Consider the following 23,297-nt stretch of genomic DNA (forward strand, 5'->3'; position numbering starts at 1 on the left):
TTAGGATTATAGCATAAGAGGCTATAAAAACATTCCTAGGTAAATTGCCATTTTGTAAACTCCTCGGTTTGAATTATTCAGCTGTGGTTACTATGGAACCGCAAGCCTTGTTCACTTTGCAGAGGAAAATACTAATGGTCCCCCAGTGTCCTCAGACTGTGGAAGAGCTCATTAAAGGAAATGTACTGCTCTCGCTGTTGAAGACACACAAGCCAACCACAGAACATCCACATCAGGATTTTAGGTGTATCTTTCATTTAGTAGAGCTTGTGTTTTCAGACAGGGCTTGTTCTTTGAATTGTTAAGGTGCCTTCTTGATGGAAGTAGTTATTATGCTTAGGTTAACTCAATTTTAGAGATGTGGCATTTTGAAATAATGAAACTAGCTTGGTCTTCTTTTTGGATATGATAAGTGAAATAATAATTTATTTACCATTTATTTATTTAACACTTAATATTTTGCTTTTATACTGCTAGCGGTTTATGTATATAAGTTAATATAATTCTACTGATGATTCTAAGAGAGGATTACTTCATTTTACAAAGGAAGAAGCAGATTCAGAGTAGTTGGGCAAATTGCCCAAGTATGTAAAAGAGCCTAGGTTTGAAGTTCTAACTCTAAATCCTGGACTTAATCACTGAGTTAGAATATACAGTATAGACTCAGCAGCATAGAAGACCTTGATTGCTACCCAGTTGCTCTCCAAGAACCAGCGGTATAATAACTGCTGTCCCAGGGGGAGATTCTGAGCAAGTTGCAGTCAGCAAAACCCACACCCTCATCCCAGTACTGCTGCCAAAAATTTGCACCCTACCGTTACTGCAATTCTACCTTTCTTCATATAGATTTATGAGGTCCTGTGATGTTGTAAAGGAAATGAGTTTGTGGGTCCCCATCCCCTACCCACACAAGGCAAGCAAGCAGGGTCTTGAGGCATGAATGGGCTAATATTAACCTTGGAAGCAGACAGTGATCAGAACTTGGTAGGGTAAAGGTGGGGCAGTCTACTAATATATCGTTAGCCTAATCTATTGAGTTGAAGTTTTTAGGTTTACAAAGGATACTAATGAAAAATTAATTCAGCAGTAAATCCAGAGCTTCTTTTTTAATTCATTTGTAAAATCAAAGTATTTTATTAGCTGCAGGGATGTGAGAGATAACCTAGCTCAGCTTTATTTCACACGTGAGGAAATAGCAGGCCAGAGATAACAGACTTACCTGAGAAGTCCTAAGGCCTGCAGAGTGGAAGGGCAAGGAGTAGAGCCCCAGTCTCTGACAGCAAGACTGGCCTTTTCACACTAGATTGTTTTCTCTCTTATCAGGGGCCAATCCTGTGTGAAGAACAGCAGCCTCTGGCTGGTTGTAGAGAGATGGAATTTGGAAAAGAACAGGAGATAGTTGAGAGAGTAGGTGAAGATGAATATAAAAGAACAAGGCACAGGGATCTAGATGACAGGCAAATAGCACCTTTTTACAATTGCTCGAGAATTGCCTTACTGTCTGGAGGTGATACACTTGTTTCAGGCCTCCAGAAGGTGTGAAGTCTCGAGTTAATGAAGCAAATTGCATTCCTTAGAAGAAACTTGGAAGTATTATAACAATTTTTTCCCTTCTGGGTTTTATAACCTCAACTTTCACCTTTCATATGCAAAAGCAGCTTGGTTAAAAGCCTGGGAGTTTCTCTCCAAATTACTTTTGCCACTGTGAGGTGCTTTTAACTTCTATCCTGAGTATCAGTCCCAAATATTAGAGGCAGTGTCTCTCCATAAGAGGTGCTTGGGTTGGTGTCACTGAAGTGGCCTGTGTTCTCAAAGCGCGTTCCAGCTTTCAAGGGAAAAATTGCAAGGTGACAGATGAGGAAAAGGATTGAATTTATCTATGGTACTTGAGGATCATCTTGGAAAGTAAGTCTCAAATTTCTGTGTGCATAAAATTGCTTAATAAGCTTGTTAAAAATGTGTATCCTTGGGACCTACTTCCTGGCCTAGAGTTTTTGATTTTGAAAGCTTGGACGCAGAACTCTGTCTGCTTCATGAGGCCCTAGGTTTTTCACCTCTAAAGAGTTCCTGGACTGCACTTTGAGAAATATTCATTTAGAGTATTGCTACTCAAAGTGATCAGCATGGGCATCACCTGGGAGTTGATACAAATACAGAATCCCAGGTCTCACCCCCAACCTTCCAAATCAGAGTCTACATTTAAGCAAGATTCTTAGGTGATTCTTCTATACCTTAGACTTTGAGAAGCACTAGTTTAAATGGTGCATTTGTTTGCTGTTCTGTAAAAATCCTGCCATAACAAAATACCACAGACTGGGTGGCTGAAGCAACAAATTTATTTTCTCCACTTCTGGAGGCTGAAAGTCTCAGATCAAGGTGTTCAGTAGGTGTGGTTTCTCTGAGGCTTCTCTCTTTGGCTTGCAGATGGCCACCTTCTCTCTGTGTGTTCACATCGTCTTTCCTCTGTGCGTGCACATTTCTGGTGTCTCTTCTTATATCCAAATTTCTTCTTGTAAGGATACCAGTTAGATTGAAGTAGAGCCCATCCTGAGCCCATCACTTAAACTTAATCGCCTCTTTAGAGGTTCTTTCTCCAAATAGAGTTACATTCTGAGGCACTGGGTCTTGGAGCTGCAACATAAGAATTTTGGAGGAACACATCTCAGTCCATATCAGAGAGTATGGTGACCATTAATAACCCTACTTACATGCAACTCTCTCATTGAGAAGAATCCTGAGAAGTTCAGAAACTCATATCTAATATGGCCCTGAATCCCCTAAACTGTTCTTTATCCTGTGTTCTCCATCTTTATAAATGACACTATCTTTGGCTTAATTTGTCCAAGCCAGGTATCTTGGAACCCAATGCTCCCTCTCTTGTTATCACATTTAATTGGTTACTGCATCCTGCTATATTTATTTTTACTGTCTTTCCAATACAACAATTATTTTTTCCCATCCTAATTTCCACGACTCTGGTCTGTGCCTCCTCATTTCTCATCACCTTGGGGATACTACCCTTAAACATGTACTGGAAATATTAGTTCGCTTTTCATACTGAGACCTTGTCCTTGAGTCCTATTTTTTTGTTTATAGTCCATTATTTATATTAGCTAATATGCGTGTTATAAAATAAAAATCTTATACTGTCACTCTCCTGCTTAAAATTATTAATGGGTTGCATTGCCTTAAAAAGAAAATGCAGTCTTCTTAGGATGGCCTACGAAGCTGCTTATGATCTAATCTAGTAAATGCTTCCCTTGTCAGCCACATCTCTCCCTTCCATTCTGATTCCAGTTTTCACAACCACTCTGTTCACTAGCTGCACTGCCTTTTTTTTTTCCTTTCTGGTTTCTCTAACATTTCACATTGTGTCTCATGTCTGAGCCTTTGCAAAAACTATACCCTCTACCTCGAACTCTTCTTTTTCTTTTTCTTTCTTTCTTCTTCTTTTCTCTTTTTCTTTCTTTCTTTCTTTTTTTCTTTCTTTTTCTTTTCTTTCTTTTTCTTTTTCTTTTCTTTTTCTTTTTTCTTTCTCTCTTTCTTTCTTTCTTTCTTTTTCTTTTCTTTCTCCCTTTCTCTCTCTTCTCCCTTTTTTTTTTTTTTCGTTTTCTGTCCCCAATTAACTCTTTATTATCTCGCAAATCTCAGACCATATGTCATTTTCTCATTAAAGCCTTATTTACCTCATTGTCTAGTGTAGGTGGTAGCTTTCTTCAGTGCCCCTGGCATGTCACTCATCATAGGATGTAGGGAGTGCTTGTTTGCCTGTTTGTTTCCTGCAGTGGACTGATAACTCTTTGAGGCAGAGGTTGTGTTTCACTTACAACTGTTATTTCTGAAACCTGTCCAGTGATGACAAGTAGCTAGTTCTCATACATATTTGTTGAATGTACTGTTGAAGGAGTCATTATTTATACGAAGTGTAAAAGTCTGGGGAATCGAGCGCCTAAATTTGAGTATGAATAATTGTCACTAATGTGACATTCTTACGAGTACCTTCTAATTGGAAACAGGTGTTAGAGAGAAGCACTCGGTTTTCCCCTGAAGAAAAAAAAAAAAATTAGCCCTATAAGCATGTAGTTGTAGAACTTTGAGTGTCCTTACAGGGACAAAGGGACAGACTCTGAAACAAGGCCAGACACTGTGTCACCATAGCACTATCAAACATCTCAGTCTTCTATGAATGTCTAAAGTCACCTGCCCCCCAAATTGCTATAAATCCAGCCTGGTCCTCCCTCTTGATGAGATGTCACAGAAAAAATTCTATCAGGCATGCTTTATCAGTGCTCTATGGCAACCCAGTGAAAAGAGCAGTCTAGTGGGAATCCTTGCTTTTTCTTTGGCTCTGTTTTTAGAGTCTGAGAAAACTCTATTGTAACTAGGTCTTAGAGAGTAGTTACCATGGGCGTTATTTGATATTAGTTCAATATCTGTTTTTCCTACGCGGATGTAAATTTCATAAAGTCAGAGATCAAATATATCTTGTTCAACGTTAATTAACTAGCTGTTAAGAGCTAGTTAAGCACATAGCATGTGCTTAATAAACACTGATGTTGAAGAGTTTTGCTTAGACAATTAGGAGGTGATGACACCATGAACTAGGACCAGAAACAGAAGGAAATACCCATTTGACAAGGGAAGATAAAGCACGAAGGCAGTCAAATCACAATGCAGATCTTGAGCCTGAGAAATATCCTGACACAGAGTTGTGGAGATTTATTGTCATGTTATATTGCCGAGATTTAAAGCTTTGGCTAAGTATGAGAGTATACAGTGAGAACATTTTTAGCCTGTGTATATAATAATTATAATATTAAGTAACATGTATTAAACACTTACCATATGCTCTGCATTGTTTTAAGTGTTTTACAAATATCAAACTATTTAATTCTTAAAAAAAACTCCATGCTGTAGGTGGTACTATTAGAGTCCTCTTGAACACATGAAGAAACAGCCAAAAAGAGGTTAAGGAATTTGTGCAAGTTCACACAGGTTTTAAGTGGCAGAGACAAGCTTCAGACCCCGCCAGCCTAACTTATGAGCCAAGATACCTAAGGAAAGAACAAGGAGAAAAATGGTTCTTCCTGTTTTTTCCCATCATATTTTAGTGAGTGTTGATGAAAAAAAGTCATCTTTCAATTGAAATAGCAAAATAAATGTCAGGGTTTGATACCTTGTCCTAAGAGTTTTGTGCTTTTATTCTTATTGAATGCATATCTATGGACTGGCAATGGCTTTGTCTAAGCTGCTTAAGGTACTGAAATGGCCCACAGATAGTGTGATAGCAAAAGGCTTTCTATTAAAGTGCCTTGAATTGTTCTTGGCAGCTTATCTTCCAGAAGGAAGGAGCATTGGAAAAATGAAACGAAACGTTCTTTGCATTGCTATGCCAGCTGCCTGTCACAGTCCAAAATAGTTGAGACTCTTCAGAAACTGTAAAATTGTCTTAAAGGTCCAATTATACTTTTTGCTTATCTGATTTTTCTTAAAAAAAATTAAATCATTTAATATTTCTTTTTTAAAAAATGGTACTGTATTCTATTTTGAATTGAGTTGACCCTAATATAGACTAAGGCGAACTGCTTGAGTACCCATTATCATATGTAAGTCACAATTGACATGTGCTTTTATTTTATCCACCTCTGTATTTTCATGTCGTATTTTGATATACTTCTTGGTACCTTATTAGAGATATCCTATTCCCAAAAGAGCAATCAATACACTGAATAGATTACTTTCGTATAAATATGTTGAAAATACTTTTTTTGATGATAAATCTTCTTATCAAATTTTTAAAGAAACAGTTTTGCTGAATTGTAGCTTCAGATAGATATTTGTGCTTCTAAATAACTGCTTTAAAGGAAAAAAATCCCCCTCCAAATCCACAAAGACTGTTAGCATTTTAAAATCAGGTTCATAGATTCTGATTTCTAAAGATATGCCTGGTACAACAGGCCAGCATGATCACCAACTTTGCAGCTCATTAGGAGATTTCAGACAGAATCTGTACCAAGGAGCTCCAGCCAGCTGACTTTCCAGTGAAGACATACATTTTAAAGCATCTTCTTATACAGGTTCATTAAAATTGGATTCGCTCTTTTGTTTGGCTTTTTAGTTAGCAGTTTCTACCAAGCAGTCAGTTTTATCTGCATCATTGGAGGATTATTTAAAGAAAGTTTCACTGTTCATCTTCGTGTACATATGTGAGTGTGTGTGTGTGTGTGTGTGTGTGAGAGAGAGAGATTGAGAGAGAGAGAGAGAGAGAACACCAGATCTTAACAATAAACTGTTAAAATTGAAAGCAAAAGTCTATCCCTACATTTTTCTCACTCATCACTCATTTTCTGGTTCTCTTTGTTAATATTTAGGGGACCAGAGGCATGATTACTGGAAGAGCTCCCTGCCTTAAACGTGATGATATAAATGTCCCTGCAATGGCTGTGGCAAATACTGCAAGATTCCCACTGTGTTTTTACTAAGCTCAGCTTGCTCTTTCCTGGGGCTTTGGAGAGAAGCCCATTTATTCACTTGAGCATTCTGAATATCGTTGACATTTTCTTCGACTGTGCCTCAGGCTGTTGTAGTGGTGAGGACTTTTAACAGGAGGGTTAACTGCTTGAATGTCAGAAAGCTTCAACGTCCACATATTTTACCAGCATATAAATTTTTGTGTTTTTGTATTTTGGGGTGAGTCTATAGCTGGTTACCTATTAATGGGCTGCGTGAGGGGATAGGGAGAATGGGGTGGGGCTTTGAGGAAAGTTTCTAGCCTTACATTTGAGTATTGGCAGTGATACCCTCCTGGGGATTATGGTGATAGAGGATGGATTGGAATTTATGGAGCAACTTAGATAATTCTATATTTATTTTATCTTATATTCTGCACACTTTAAAGCCCAACTTTAAATCCATCAAATAGGCGTCAGGATGGAAATTACTGGATCCATCAGAACCTAACTAGTCTGGTCTCCAGACTCTGCCTGGTGATTAGAAATGAGACCTAGCTGCCAGGTTTCTCTTGTTGATTGCCTCAGTGTCCTCACCTGAGAAACAGAGATAATAATAGTACCTTCCTTAGAGAGGTGTTGTGGGGATACAAGGAGCTAATGCATGTAAAAGACAGATCAGTGTCTGGCACATCTTGCTAAAAGTGCTCACTCTCCTTATGTTCATCACTGGTCATAACTCCATCTTGCTGCTGTATCAGTCATATTGGCCTATTGGCCCATTTTCTACAGGAAAAGTGAGGTTGCTTGTACCCCCTACTCCATGGGTAGTGTAATAGGGCTGACTTCTTTTCTCTTGCAATGTACCTAAAATGCCGAGCCTGATATGCTGTGGGATATGGATGAGGTGAAAGTCAGAGGTAAGGAGAACAGTCTGGTGTAGTGGAAAAAAATTCAGTTATAGTACTCTGCATGACATCCAGTTTCTGCTTCTGATCTTATGTATGACCTTAAAAAGAAGATGGAGGGAGGAAAATATTGAGTATGAGCACCCTCTATAGATTAACTACTGTGCTGTTGTTTTGTTTATATTCTCAAATGTCATACATTTCTTATAACTAAATTAGGAGGCAACTGAACTCAATGAGATTAAATGAATGGCCTGAGTCTCTTGGCAGAGCTGAGGATCAGACACTCTGCCTCCCAAGAGTTATTATCTCTTGGGTTCTTTTTTTGGGAAAAGGAAGGTGTTGGATTTAGACAGTTCGAGGTAATTCTCAGCTGTTCTGGAGGAATTTTACAATATCAGCTCGTTTTTCAGAACTATTTGGTAGGACTCCTTTCTCATTTGACACAATTCCTATGTCAGAAAAATTTTACTTCTCTCTCACGCTCCACATTCAGGGATGTCCTCTGTTACCTGAGAGGATGATGCCACCTCCAACTTCACTGAGCATGTTTGGTTTCCCAGGGCTGAAATGCTGCGGTCTCCCAATCTTGCCCTCATAAACTCATCCATGATTATACCCATTATATCTTCTGATCTCAGAGGTATTATAACAGAATAATATGAAAAGATTTATTGACCCTTTACTTTATGCCAGATACTATATGTGGATTAATCCTCATAACTCTTTGAGGTAGATACTATTACTATTTACATTTTAAACATAAGGACACAGAGAAGTTGCTGTGGCAGAATTGTGTCTCTCACAATTCATATTTTGAAGTCTTCATTCCCAATGCGATGGCATTTGGAGATGGGGCCTTTGGAAGGTAATTAAGTTTAGATGAAGTCATGCGAGTGAGGCCCTCGTGATGGGATTAGTGCCTTTCCAAGAAGAGATACCTTTTTCTTTTCCACCATAGAAGGACACAATGAGAAGGCAGCCATTTGTAAGCCAAAGAAAGAGCCCTCACTGGGGAGCTAAATCAGTTGGCAACTTAATCTTGGACTTCCCAGCCTCTAGAACTATGAGGAATAAATTCCTGTTAAGCCCCCTAGTGTATGATATTTGTTATGTTAGGCTTACACTGACTAATATAGAGGTAATTTGTCTAAAATTCAACAGCTATCATGAGAAGAAGCCAGGACTCAAATGTGGGTCTGTTCTTAACCACTCTGTCTCATGGCTGCACAAAGAGGTGCCCCTTTTCTGATCAGGGAATAGGCCTTACCTGGACTCTTGCTCCTGCAGTCTGAGTTTTAGCATCTTCTAAAACTTGCACCATCACTTTCTTGGATTTTCAAATTTACTCTCAATTATCTTCTTCCTTCCTTAGATGCATGTGCTCTAAACACTCTTATCTTAAAGCGTATCGCAGTCCTTTGTCCCTCAGTAAACTCTCTTAGCTGCCAGAATCAATGTGTTCTGTTCATTTGCTATGCTTAGTAATCTCATTTTAATGTTTGACCATGTTGAGCCTTTTCAGGTGGTAATTTTTCTCTCGATTTACTAACATGAAACCATTCTCTACTGATATACCTCCTTATCTGTTTCTTCTTGGTTCTCTTTGTTCATCCTGGCCAAATGTTAGTGTTTCTCAGGATTTGGTCCTCTTCTCTTTCTACAGCCTCAACCCCATAGATCCCACTTACTCTCATACCATCAGATTGCCGATGACCTCAGGATCTACATGTGTGGTCCAAACTAGTGTGCAGAGCATGGCTTGCTCTCTCCATTCAAGTTTGGTTTTTGTTGTTGTTCAGTTAACTCCTCAGAGAGGACTGCTTTACCTACCTAATTTAAAATGATACCTCTATCCACTGCCTAATCCTGCAATCTCCTTCTCTTTTTTAATGATCTATCATGACCTGCCTTTATATTCTATATTCATTTATTTCTTGGTTTCTATCTACCCCATTAAATGAATGCTTTAGGAGTAGGGGTACAATATAGTGATAAAAACATAGTTTCCAGAGCAGATTGATTGAGTTTGAATTCCAACTTTGCCACTTACTAACTATAAATATGGCAAGTTATTAAACTCTGTGCCTCAGTTTCCACATTTATAAAATGAAGATGAAATTAATAGTGCTTTTTTGACATTAGTTAATGAATGCCTCCTACGTTCCAGGCTCTGTTCTAGGCACTGGGGATACAACAGCAGATGGAAACCTGGAGACAAAAATTCCTGCCCTCATATAGCTTATAATTTAAAGAGGAGAGATGGACAATAAGCAAGATGAAGGAGCAAACTATGTAGTTTGTCAGCCAGTAGTAAGGCTGTGGAGAAAAATAAAGCAAGAACTGGGGTGGAGAGTGAAAGTAGTGTGCCGTATAATCCAGGGTGGTCGGAGGAGGCCTCCCTATAATGGAGACCCTTGAGCAAAGACCCGAAGTGTGTAAGGGCCCTGGCCATGTGCATACCTGGGAGAAGAGCTCTCCAGGCAAGGGGACAGAAAGAGCAGGGCCCCTTTCTCCAGGTTCATCTATTACTTCCCTTCCTGTTCTCATACAGTCCCACCAACATTAAATTATACTTTGCTCATTCTGAACTACCAATGTTTTACACTTCTGTATCCTAGCTTTTATCTCCTTCAGTTGGTTATCTCCACCTCCCTTTATTTTTTCTGGAAAATATCTGTGCATGTGTAAAATAGGGATAATGACAGCTGTACCAACCTCAAAGGTGGTTGTGAGGATTTAATTATTTTTATGTATAAAGTGCATACTTGAGTGACTGAGCCATAGTATGAGTAACAGAAGTGTCAGTTATTATTTCTAAAATGCAAATATGCCATTCTCATGTCATTTTCATTGATGTGCCTGCTTGGCTAGCTCCTGTCCATTCTTTAGTTCCTGGTTTCCCTCAGCCCCACAGTATGGAATGGTGCTTTTCTTAGGTAACTCTTGTGCTTCCTCTAAAACTGCATTTGTTGTAAAGAATTACAGTTTCTTGTTTATTTGACTGCATTCCAATCTAGATTTTAAGTGACTGGAGAATGGAGACTGTATCTGGTTAACTGTAGTATCTCTAGTACTATGCCTCTGACTGGCACGTGGTGAGAACTCAAAATAATTAGTTATCATTATAAATAGTAAATATTAATTATATTATATTAATACATAAATAATAAATATTTAATGAATAAAAGTTATCTAGGTAAATTATATTCTATTGAAAAGATTTTTGAAAAACATACAATAAGGAAAGCTTGTCTGAAAGGATTTGATTTCTCAGGGCTTCACTGAGATCTGGAAATTCCTTAATATGGCTTTTTCCCCTTCTGTTCTCCCACAGACAATGTACTTTTCCAAACCAATTTCTGTCCTGAATATCTCTTATTGTCAATAATGAGTGTCTTGAGGGATTTATATTGCGCTAGTCAGAGTTGGTCAGGTTATGCTGAAGGAACAAATAATCTCTCAGTTCTAGAAGCTTAATATAATAAAGTTTCATTGCTTTTTCCTTCAATGATCTGAGGTAACAGAAGCTCCACCAACTTGTGACTGCAATATTAGGAACAAGTGGCATCCTAAGCCATCATAATATAGGAGGAGAAAGTCTGGGGAATTCTCGTAGGCTTTTCACTCACTGCTCATTCTGCAAGTGAGAGAGATGCATCTCCTCCACTCCTTTTCATTGGCTGTAACGGGCTACATGGTTCTACTCCCTGTGAGGTTCAGAAGTGCAGTCTTTGTGCCCAGAGAGGCAAAGAACTGGATATGAAACATATGTTAACCCAGGACCAACAACTATGGTACAGGTTTTCTGCTTACAGAAAATGGGACAGTGTGTCATGGTAGCTAGGAACAACACTGAAGAGGCAAGGAGATGTGGATTTGAATCCTGGCTCTACTGCTGAAAGCCTGTGGGCAAGTTAGCAAAGCTCTCTAAGACACATCTGTAATCTTCAACCCATAGTGTTTCCATGAGGTTATTTTGAAGATTTACTGAAGATAATCCTTATAAAGTGCTGAGTATAGCATCTGGCATCTTAATGAGATGTTAGCTCTTCTCATTCTCTAACTGGACTTTTGCCAGTTTTTTCCCCAGGATTTAAGCAGCATAGTAAATAAACATGAATATTTATTGAACACTCGCATGCCAAGCACTGTGCTAAATGTTACATATTATACCCACATTTAATTCTTACAATAACCTTATACTGCTCTTATTATTTCTATTTAGAGAAACTGAGTTCTAAAGTATGTAAAAACTTAGCCAAGGTCTTGGAGCTGATAAATGATAGAGCTGAGAATTGGACTCAGAACCACTCAACCGCTTTGTCCCAACCACTGATTTAAATTCCAAGGGTTATCTTTTGGTTACCATTCTGAGAAGATGCTTCATCTTTATTAAAGTCCATTCTGTTTGCTTTGCTAACAGAAATAATTAAGCCAGTTATTAAACTGAGCCACTATGACAAGTGTTTCTTTTATTTGAGCTCACTGGTTTTTATATTCACCTTGCAAGCCTACTTGTAAGTGACAGAAAATAGCCAGCTTTATTGTCACTCACTAGATAATTAAAATTTAACCACAACTATAAAAGTATTAGTAGTAAATCTGGGTTGCTGAGATTCTGTGTAACTATTGGTTTCTATTATCCATTTTTAATATTTATGTTTCACTTTGGAACCATTCTTAGTCCCATTTTATAGTGTGGTAAGCTGTATCACAGCAGGGTCAATTTGTCCATATTATCCGCTGAGTGGTTTGCAAAAGCAAGATTGCAACTCTAAAACCCCCAGTGGTAGTGAATTACTTTACAACTATCTCTCACACCCAAGATAGTCTAATTGTGACCAGCTAGTTGCAAATGAGGTAGTCATATATGTTTATTGTTTATAAAAACTTAGTCTTAGAATGGGTAATAACTTGACCAAGGCCATACCTCTGTTAAGTGATAGAACTGAAAAGTTGTCTAAGAACCATTGGTCTAAAGGGAGCAGTGTGATAATAATCTTACATAGACAAGACATTTTAAGCTTTGTGTCCTGAGTTATTTGATGGAAAGAGTTTCTTTTGTTCTTTTGTTCAACTACTCATACTCTAAGCTGATTATCTTTTTTTCTGTTAATATGATTCTCTTCTTCTCTTTTCTCAGTTAGAATGTAAGTCACCTGAGAGTGGGGAGTTTTGTCTGTTTCGTTTGGTATTGCATCTCCAAGACCTAGAGCTGTGTATGATACATAGTAGGTGCTAAACATATAAATAAGTTTGTTGTTTGTCTGGAGCTGTAGTGTCAAATGGTGAAAAGTTTTGAATTTTAATAAATACCTAGTGTGGATGGATGAGTGCTTCATTGGTCTCACGCCTTCCTGTGTCTACATCTTTTGTCACGTGGCCTTATAATTCTTCCCACAAAAGGAGAAGCGATTATTTCATCACCTTTTCACTTTCAGTTCTACCATATGACTTGTTCTTCCCCATTTGTGCCTTTGCTATGAGCAGTGGATGTACTGGTCAGCTGGGTGCTCCAAAGAAGATGATAGACATGTGGGGCAGATGAGAACTGAATGCTTGCAAAGTAGTACAGAACTCCTGCATTAGCCTAGCATCTATTAGTCAGCCAGAAAACTACAGACATGTGAGTGAGCCAGCTAAGATCAGCGAAGCCACCCCACAAAACCCAGCTTCATCAGCTGATCTCTGGTCAATCCACAGACATTTGAGTCATAATAAACACTTGTTTCAAGCCGCTGACTCTTGGCTTTTGACGTTTCGTTATGTAGTATTTTTACAGAAATTATTAACTAATACATCCTATTTACTGTTAATTCATTTATAAATGTATATAAAATATGATATTCTGTGATATTGTGTGATTAAATCACTGCCTGCATATTTTGATGTCATTTGATTCCACTAATTCTGACATAGGTTAAGACATAAAAATGAAACATTGATATAATTAAATGTTATTTGATTATATACGTTATAAATGTTATTTGATTATATGCTAATACATTTGGGACTACTAAATTAAATGCTGCTGAATGGTAGAGTTTTAGGGACTGCTACCTTTGAATTGATTTAATGTATTATGATTATTATAATATAGTATTTATTAAATATTCTTGCAGAAGATGAGTGGGGATAAAGAGGTAACATACCTCTTTATGTTACATGACAGTATGTAATATTACATGACAGTATGTAATATTTTTTATTTTAGAAAATGAGATGGTAGACATTTTGTATTCATAAGCTTGTGATGGAATTTTCTAGTAATTATTAAGAAAAATATATTTTAAGATTTTATAAAATATTTTTTGATAAGAAAAGTATGTATATATGAATCTCAAAGATTTCCTGTTTCACCTTTTAACCACTTGGAATGAGGTTTACCATTCTTGGAGACAGAGAGGGACAGGGAACAAAGTATGAGCATAAAGCTGTTAAAAAATGGCCACAAATTTCAAATAACTTCCTTGGGTCTTGTGCAGAATGAGCTCTGCAATTCTGCAGTGGAAAATACCTTCCACATAGTTATGTAAACCAGTTGGAGAAGTAAAGAAACATGATTCTGCAATACAATAAACTTTACTTATAGTGGCTTCAATCAAACAAGTAAGATGACCAGCATGTGCAGCACCTAGGAGGTTCTCAAATGTGTAGGCCACTAGAATTGTTTTTATTTCAAGCTACATTGATCTTGTGATCTTATTCTCTTTTATGCTCCTCACTAACTTTTCTTAGCTAAAGTAAAGTTAGCTAGTCTATTGCTCCTCGTCTGATTACTATTTATTTATATGTGTTTATATTGATAATGCTTGTGAAGATGTCTGCCAGCTGTGTTCAAGACATACTATAGTTTTGTAGATGCATATGTGCAATGTGCTTGAACTTTTCCATATTATCTCACTTTTATCATCCTATTAATGTGTTCTTCTGATTTAACTTAGTAGCTGAGGACCCAACAGAATAAAAACATGTCCCCAAAGATATGAGCTCTTTTACAAGGCTTTTAAAATAAATATAATTGTTATATCTATACATACATTTCACCAAATATAACTATTATATTAAAATTGACTAGACTTTTTATATTGTCAATTTTAGTCAACACAATGATTAATTGTGCTTGAGGAGATGACTATTTGACACAAAACGTTCTGCCCACAAATTCAAATTCAGTACAATTCTTACATAGTATTCTCATCCTTTCCTTTCTGACCCGAGCTTTTTAAGCTGTGTAATGTCCCAAGTGGTGTCTTTAAAGCACATGGGTAAATAAGAGGCATGATGGTATGGTGGGATGAGCATAAGTTTTTTATTCATATAGACCGAAATTCAAGTTCTCGATCCGTTATGTGATTTTGTACACATGTAATCACTCTGAATTTCAATCTCCACATCTGAAAAATGCGAATAATACCTCTCAAAGTTGGTGTGAATATTAAATTATATTAACAGTACCTATCATAAACACTGCTTGTGAATAGTAAGTGCTCAGTTTATATTAGTTCCCTTTCAATCAACATTGAGATCCTAAGGAAGCCAACCATACTCTTCTCTCGAAGTTCCTAAGCAGGGGTGGGAGGTAGTGAGAAGAGAGAGAGGGAGAGAGAGAAATAGAGAAAAAGAAATGAATGGTAGAGTCATTTAGGGATCAAAATATCTACTTATTGCCGGTAAAAATGCAATAGAGAGCTCATCTTACATCTGAGGTTCAAATGGACTCTCAGTAATTTTTATATCATTTGTGGTAGGTTAGTAACCTACATAGTTATAAGGTAGAGACAACTTCAGTCTTTTCCTTCAGAAGCAGAGACTTCCTAACCTCAGTATCTTTTCACCTGGAGTAGATAAAAACGTCATCCTGACATCAGGCTGAATCTAAAGAGAGCCAACAAAGGGGCTGAGCTATGTACACTTGGACTCTTCTCAGTCTCTTTAGTTAGAGAAATCATGGCGTCTTCTTATGGAAAAAGTAAGTGAGATGGGTGTGGAGAATAGCACATGCTTTCTTAGTATTTCCAACATTAACAAATGTACTAAATCTATAGATGGGGCCAGTAGGCATTTGGGCAGAGGTAATGAAATGTGCTACTTCTCTGCTGTGGAAGCTTTGGGCTGTGATTCAAGCCTGGCGCATAAGAAAGAGATGGTTGAAACCATTGTGATATTTACCCTTTGCTTTCAAGCTGACATTTAATTATCAGATTTTTTTTTTCTGATAATCTTTCTCTTCATGGTGATTACCTTTAGGGACATTATAGGCATAGTTGAATATAGCATTGAGGGGCAAAGGCAGACAGGGCAGATGTCTAAAAACTGACTGCTAAGATGTAGCACAGGTGGAGAAAGCATGATTTTAGGTGGACATAGCAAGACAGTCCAGTAGGCAGAGTGCCATTCTGAAGGCATAGCAGTAATGAACGGTTCAGTTCTGCCTCTCTAATGCACTGCTATAGCCCCCTTTCTCCCTCCCCACCACATCCCTCTCTCCCTTCTTTCCTTCTTCTCCTTTCTTCTTTTCTTCTGTCTTTCAGTCATTTATTCAAGACCTAGTATATGCCAGATCTTATTCTAGGTGCTGGGAATATATCAGTAAACTAACTAAACTATCAAAAATCCCTGACCTTATGGCACTGCTTCACTCCGTCTTATTATCCTCCATTAGCTATTAAGCTCATTTAGGGTAGAAATTCTGTTTTATTCATTAGCAAATCCCTATCACTAGCACTGTGCCTGGGACTCTGTCTGGCCTTTGTGTACTCAATAAATGTTGAAATAATGTTGAATTTGCCAACATTTGCTAATGATGTGTCCTGATAGATGGAGGAATTAAGTAAAAGGGATTCATGTAGCATTCTGTATTATACCATAATATTAATGGCTTCCTATAGGAGTGTTTGTTTTATGTTGTCAAAGTAAATAACATTCAGAGATCGAAGATGCAGGTAGGTAATTGACATTAAGAAAGTCTGTCAATAGGAGTGCAATATATAGGGGACTCAAAAAGTGAAGCACAATCCATTTAGCCTCCAGCACAGTGATCTGAAATGACTTAATAGAAGAGGTAACACTTGAGTTAAGTCTTGCAAGCTAAGAAGATATTTCTAAAATTAAGTTAAAAAAAAAAAGACAATATTTTATGTTAGAAATAGGTGGCAGGGGAAAATCAAGACCCGTCACTTGGTTCTCTCTAGATGGAGATCTTTGGATAACTTATAGATGCACAGACCACATGTCTGTGTGTCTGGGATTCTTTGAATGTGTTTATTTCTGTTTGGTACAGTCTTCAGAAAGGACATAACAGTTTCTCTTGCTGATTTATATTTATTATCCTCTAATGGCTTCCCTGAAGGTTCAGAAATACCCATGTTGAAGAGAAGACATTTGACATGAGAAGAGAAAATCAGCTGACCTTGCTAACCAGATACTCCCTTTCCCCTGTGCCCTGAGAATTGATGTTTTCTGGCAGTGGAGTGGAGAAACTGGGCATTGTGCCACCATGGAGGTGCCTGGGCTTTGTTTAATAAGCAGCGTCATTAGATTCTCCTCAATTTCCTGGGAGGTAATCCCATTAGACAGTGTTTATCAGTCATTGTGTGCTTTGTGTGTCATCATTTCCCTGTTCAGTAGCACCGGCACCCCCAGAAAAATATGGCTTGTGCACGTGTGAGTAGTGTGTGTATAAAAACAAAGCTGCCTGAGTTGACTTTTAGAAGGGATACTTTCCCAGTGTGGTAAAAATAGAAAATAAAGAGACTGAGCAGTCAGTACCTAAAATACACACACACACACACACACACACACACACACACACACACACACACACACTCATGCACAACAATGCAATAGTGCTTCCAGTTCAGGAATCAGATCTGTGGCAATAACCAGAAAGCACCTGAAAATTTCAAGTGTTAATTATTTATACCATTTGGTTTACCTAAGCTACACATGCTCTTGTGAGCCTCCTGACAGAGAACTTTGTCCACGATTATTTGATTTTTTTTTTCCTGAGGAATAATTTATTTCCTGATACTGGAATATTTTTCTTTTGCTTTTATTCCCTCTCTCCCATATTCGCTTCTAATAGATAGACATAAGGCATATGTTAAAAAATCCTATCATATGCTCCCCAGCTCTTTTGCACTCAGACTTGAGCGGATGATATTTTTTTTATCTGATATTTCTGGTAAGTATGCTGGAAGAGCCGTGTGCTCTCTAGTTCATACATCCTATTTATCATCTTTCTTTCATTTTCCTCTTTATGTAAATAGCTTATTCCCCCTGACCTCACTCATCAATAGACTATGTATTTCATATAGTCTCAGTCTTACATGAAGATTTTTATCTTTTACATCCTTACTTAAATCATAGCTGTTTTATTGCCCTTTTCTCCTCTTAGAGATTTAGAATTCCCTGAAAATAATATTAATCAAAAATTCTCTTCTAGCTGTTATTTTTTTAGCTTGCTAAGTTTTCAAGAGATGAAGCCATCTTGTTTACTTTGTTGTTGGCATTAAGAGTTTTTAGTGACAGGCCTCAAAACAATTTCCTGCTAGTGATGTCCACTTACCCTCAACTCTAGCTATTTCACTACACACTATTCCCTATCTTCTAATTGCTGTTCATTTCTTTACCTTTGCCCATACTGGCCTTCCTCTTGCAATACCCTTCCTTTCTTCTCTGAAATCCAAAGCTTCTCATCCTACTCATCGCAAATGTCCCTCTGTCCAAAGTTTTACTCCATCCCTTCCTCTGAAAGTTCATAGAATTTTATCTGTATCTTATTGATATAACTAATTAGTTATCTGTTAATTATCTAGCCATAAATGCCTTGACAGCAGAACCAGTGCCAAAGTTAACTTCATATCTTCACAATGCTTAATATGAGATAAATCCTGAATATTAATTCTTGAATAAATACTATTTTTGTATGATTATTTTATCTACATATTCCCTTTAAAAATATTTAATGAACTATTCAATCTTTGAGCACTCTGTATATTATGCTGTAGGCATCATATTCCTGGTTCATAATGTCAGTAAGACATTATGATACACACGCATATATATTATTAATATCCCCATTTAAGCTGTTGGAACTGACTGGACTTTGCCCTAAGACAAATGGAAAACTTACCAATTCTATTTCCTTCTTCTAACTATTGGCTACCTCCCCTTTCCTTTATCTGTGGTTCTGTTCACACTCTGGTACCTCCAGGTAGTTTTTTTTTTTTTCCTGGTCTATTTTTGCCCAGAATTTATAGTTGTTATTGGCAGAAAGTTTGGTTTGCTAGGATCTATTCACCTATTTCCAGCATTATTTTTAAAGCAATTACTTTATTTTATTATTTTTTATATTAGTCATGACCAGTAGTAATTCTTTTGTAGCAAATAATATTTACTCAAATAAGTAAGTTCTGATATTTTATAAAATCAATTTTGTTCTTTTGTGGCCACATGGCTTTACCATTATGCATTCATTGCTTGTTAGCTTCAGTTGAGATTTGCTTGATTCTTGGCTTCTTTTTTTTTTTAAATGTGTCTATAGCAAATATCCTAAATGCTGTTTGCTTAATTCTTCTGTAATGCACACCAGATAAAATGAATGGACTCTGTAGTATCATCCTTCATTATTTCTCATTTAAGTTTTGGCCTAAACTGTCCTTTCCCAGAAGCATGATCACCTGATTTATTTCATCTTCTCATAACATATTTTCCATGTTTTAAATGTATTTAAGGCTATAAATTTCTAAGTAATTGTGCTATTTGTATTTTGTAGGTTTCAATGTTGTTTTTTTTTATTTTTGTTGAATTCTTATACATTTAAATTTAAAGTTTATGATTTCTTCTTTAATTCATTTCATTTAAAATTTTGAATTCTAACATTGAAAAAAATTTAATTAAAAAAACTTTTAATGTATTTTTGCTGTATGAGAAAACAGTTTGTATGACATTGATTCTTTGACACCAGCTTTATGCCACTTGGTAAGTGGTCAAATTTTGTAGATATTCAGGTGCATTTAGAAATATATGTATTTTCCAGTTGATGGGGATAGAAACAAGAACTGTGTCCAATAAATCAAACTTGCTAATTGTGTTGCTCAAATACTCTAGATCATCATTTGTTTTTTGGATGTCTTTTCAATTGAGAGAGTTATGTTGGAGCATCCACTGTGATAATGGATTTGCCCATTTTTTTCCCGTAGTTCTTCAAAATTTATCTACAAAGTCTGAGGCATTTTTATTATATTTAATATATTATCTTCCTGGTAAATTTAATAATTAACTTTTATGTAGTGATTAGTTCATCTCATAAAAATAATTTTCTTAAAATCTGTTTTTTCAGACAATGTTATATTAATGTGCCTTTTGTTTAGAGTTACTTCGTATCTTTATCCAACTTTGAACTTCTAACTATATTATCCTTATATTCTTGGTAGTTCTCTTAAACAGCATAAGTTGTTTAATAAAAAAAAATAAGTTAAGCCTGTTTGTATTTATTGTGAGTATTCATTTATTTGAACTTGTTTCTAGCATCTTTTTCTTTTCATATGCCCACCTTCTCCTATGCGTACTTTTTGTTTGTTTGTTTTCTTTCTGGCCTTTTGTTTTTGTCATTGATTAAGTTTTGTAGTCATTTGTTTATTTGTTTTCTTATTCCATTTCTGCTTACTCCAAAAGTATGGAAATTATATACCCTATTACAATTTTTTAGTGGTTAACATCAAAACTTTATGGAGCATATTTACCTAACAAATTCAAAGATTAGTATTTTTGCTCCTTCTCCAAATAATCCAAGGGCCTTGAAACACTTTAATGACCCCATCTCAAGTATATATTATTTTGTGTTTGAGATTTACATACAACCTAATACATTTTTTTGCATACAGTTCCTTTTTGTTTATCATTCCAAGTTTATAAACTTCTTTGCTTACTATTCTTCTCAGACTTTTTTTTTTTTGTAGAAAGATAAATGCTCTCCTTTTATTGATGTGTGTAAATATGCAACATGATCACCTAGGAAAATTAAAATATCAGTCGTTTTACCCTTATGACAGATGGTGCTCAAGGTCAAGTATCAGTGTTGTTCTGTTAGCATGCTGGCTTAGAGTCTTTTTAATCGCTCTTTTCTTCTCCTTGGTAATGTCTGTACGCTGGCTTCAGCTCCCATGTGTTTTTGTGGATCCCTTTTACATTTGAATACCAATTTCTTTTAAGATTTCCTTCAGATTATGTTGTGATGTCCACCAAGTCCTTTAATTATAATACTGATGTTTCTCAAAAGCAAAACCAGCATGTCTAAAACATATCGTTTGTCAGCTCAAGCTCATTTTCCATCTTCTTTCTTTTTTCTTTCATAGTCTATATTATATTGATGATTGGCAACGGGTTTGTAATTGGTTGTCACAACTTTGTTTAGTTCTTGTGATAGCCTCACAGGTTTGGAATATTCTTCTATTAGCAGTCTCTTTAATAAAATGTAGTTTTTACTGGCAACAGATCAGCATTCAGCTCTTTGTTCCACTATGCCTTCCAGTGAAAGCTTATCTGATGAGCTCTGAGTAAATACTGTTAATGTTTGTCCTCCAACACTTTGCAAGACAAATGGATGTTCTCTAGGAGCACCGACTGAAGCTGGGTTTTCATTAGCATCATGAACATTTGCAAGATCCTCATTCAAAGTAAATGACACCTCCCTCCTTCTTTGATTCTTGACAATCTGCAGTTTCCCAACTTCACCTGTTCCAGGGGCTTTAGCCCATTGCTGAGACAAAGATTTAGGAACCCTGAGCAGCCATACTCTGGTGCTGGTCAGGGCAAGTTCTCCACACTTGGCTATGGGTCTGTCTCCAGTGGATGCCTGTGACCCAGAGCAGCAGCTTTGGGAGCTGGACAGTTGCAGTGTCTGGAGCACGTGGCAAGCCTCGGCAGGAAACCTACTGTGCAGCGCTGGCGTCCACCTCCCAGGAAGTTGAGAAAACAGGGAAAGAGCTTAGACATTCTTTCTGGGATAATTTTTAAATGAAACAGATTCCTTTAGAATTATTTTAGCGCGTGACAGTTAAAAACACTTTTTAAAAATTGACTGCTGGATTTGTTTGGCTCTTGTTCTTGAAAAATAATAATGATTTTTCAAGTACAAAGGTAGAACTTGATAGCTATTTTCTCTCAGCAATTGGAATATATTATTTTGCTATCTTTAATTTCCATTTTTGCTGCTAAGAAGCATGATATCAGACTAATTGTCTTTCTTTTCTAGATAAACTGTCTTTTTCATTCTTCTTAATATTTTCTCTTTGCTTTTGATTTTATGCAGTTTCAGTAATGGTGTTTCTATGCGTGGACTTCTCTTTATTTATTATGTATGGCATACATTGAACTTCCTGTATAATGAATTCATGCCTTTCTTTTAGTTTTAGAAAATTTGAAGCCGTTATCTCTCCATATATTATCTATTCTCTATTTTCTCCATTATTTCCTTCTGAGACTTCAATTAACTTTATGTTAGACTTTTTTATTCAGTCTTCCATATCTCTTAATTTCTCTTGAACATTTTCTATCTCCTGGCTCTCTATGTTATATCCTGAGCAGCTCTTTCAGTTCTTTTGCTTTTTAATTTTCTCTTCATCTGTAGATAATATGCTCTTCAACCCCATCTGTTACATGTAAAAAATTTTAATAATTTTGGAGGCTCTGCATATGTAGGGGTAGGTGGGAAACCACCATATATCCCCTCAGTACTGCTCTGAATCTAAAACTGCTATAAAAGAAAATCTTAATAAAAAAATAGATGGGAAATTTTTTTAACAACTATATATATTATTTTCCTGAAAGTTTTAGTTATTAGGTATGTATGTATGTATGTATGTATGTATGTATTTATTTAGAGACACAAAAGCCAAGTTTATTTGTTCATTTCTTGCATGTGAAGTACTCTTCAATGCCATCCTTGACCTGAGCCTCTTTGCTATATTCCTTAACCACCACATGCTGCAACTATCCACTTTACGGGATTTTCCCTCTCTGTTTTACAGAGACCTACCTGTTCTTCTAGTTTTCTATCGTCATCAACCTTACTTAGGTGGATTTGGTGTTCAACACAAAGGGCGTCCACCCACAGGACATACATGGGCTCATTGCAGTTGGATGCAAGCACACAAAGATGGGACTGACACTTGTCTAAGGCGTTGGCAAATCCCACATGCTAGGGCCATTGTGGAGGAGGGCTGTCTTCAGCACCTCTTGTAAAGCAGCATTAACATCCATTACACCTCCATAGCACTGCCTTTCTCGTTCTTGGCTGTGGGTTACAAGTGGAGCTGAATCTTGAATGCACTCAAGCCTTCGCCTCTGAGTGACTCCTCTGTGGCAGAGAAAGGGCTAGTTATTGTTTTTTATGAAATCTACCTAATTATTTGGAATGGTTTCTTATTGCTTATTCACTATTTTTATTCCACTATTTATTACTAAATAGTTCATACAGTTATTAAATATTATGCATCTCTTTAAGATCTAAAGTTAATGATTGTTATTTTATTAGCAATCCCTTAATGTTGTTTTCATATGTATTTGGTGTTCGCTGATTTTGAGTCTATTCTTCGCTGATCTTAATCCATGACAAATATGGGTGCTAAAATTGATTATTATTTCATTCAGAGGTTTAATGTTTGCTTTCTTCAACAAAAGGAGCCTTTTGTCCTTGAACAGCTTTGCTGCTTTACATGATCCATAGCCCTCATGACTCAGGTTGTTTCATCAACTTGCTACTATCTCAAAACTTAGTCTTCCAATAAATGGGAATTGCCCTCATGACCACTCTGCATTTTGTGTATAGTTAGCACTCATGCCTATTGTTTTACCTCATATTTTTTCATAGTGTTTTTGCTTGGGAATGTCTTACTTTCTTTAAACCTAGAATGAATAAAACTTATATTTT

General features: G+C 36.6%; 1 protein-coding gene and 2 pseudogenes across 1 annotated transcript in view; 1 reads left to right on the plus strand and 2 right to left on the minus strand.

Moving 5' to 3' along the window:
* LRRC7 (leucine rich repeat containing 7) overlaps positions 1 to 23,297 on the plus strand; it is a 1,130,220-nt gene that overhangs the window by 133,833 nt on the left and 973,090 nt on the right. The window lies entirely within an intron of this gene.
* LOC120583131 (general transcription factor IIF subunit 2-like) lies at positions 20,617 to 22,017 on the minus strand (annotated as a pseudogene).
* LOC120583214 (40S ribosomal protein S12-like) lies at positions 22,274 to 22,630 on the minus strand (annotated as a pseudogene).

Source organism: Pteropus medius, unplaced genomic scaffold (assembly GCF_902729225.1).
Source record: "Pteropus medius unplaced genomic scaffold, Ma_sr-lr_union100, whole genome shotgun sequence".
Taxonomy (NCBI): domain Eukaryota; kingdom Metazoa; phylum Chordata; class Mammalia; order Chiroptera; family Pteropodidae; genus Pteropus; species Pteropus medius.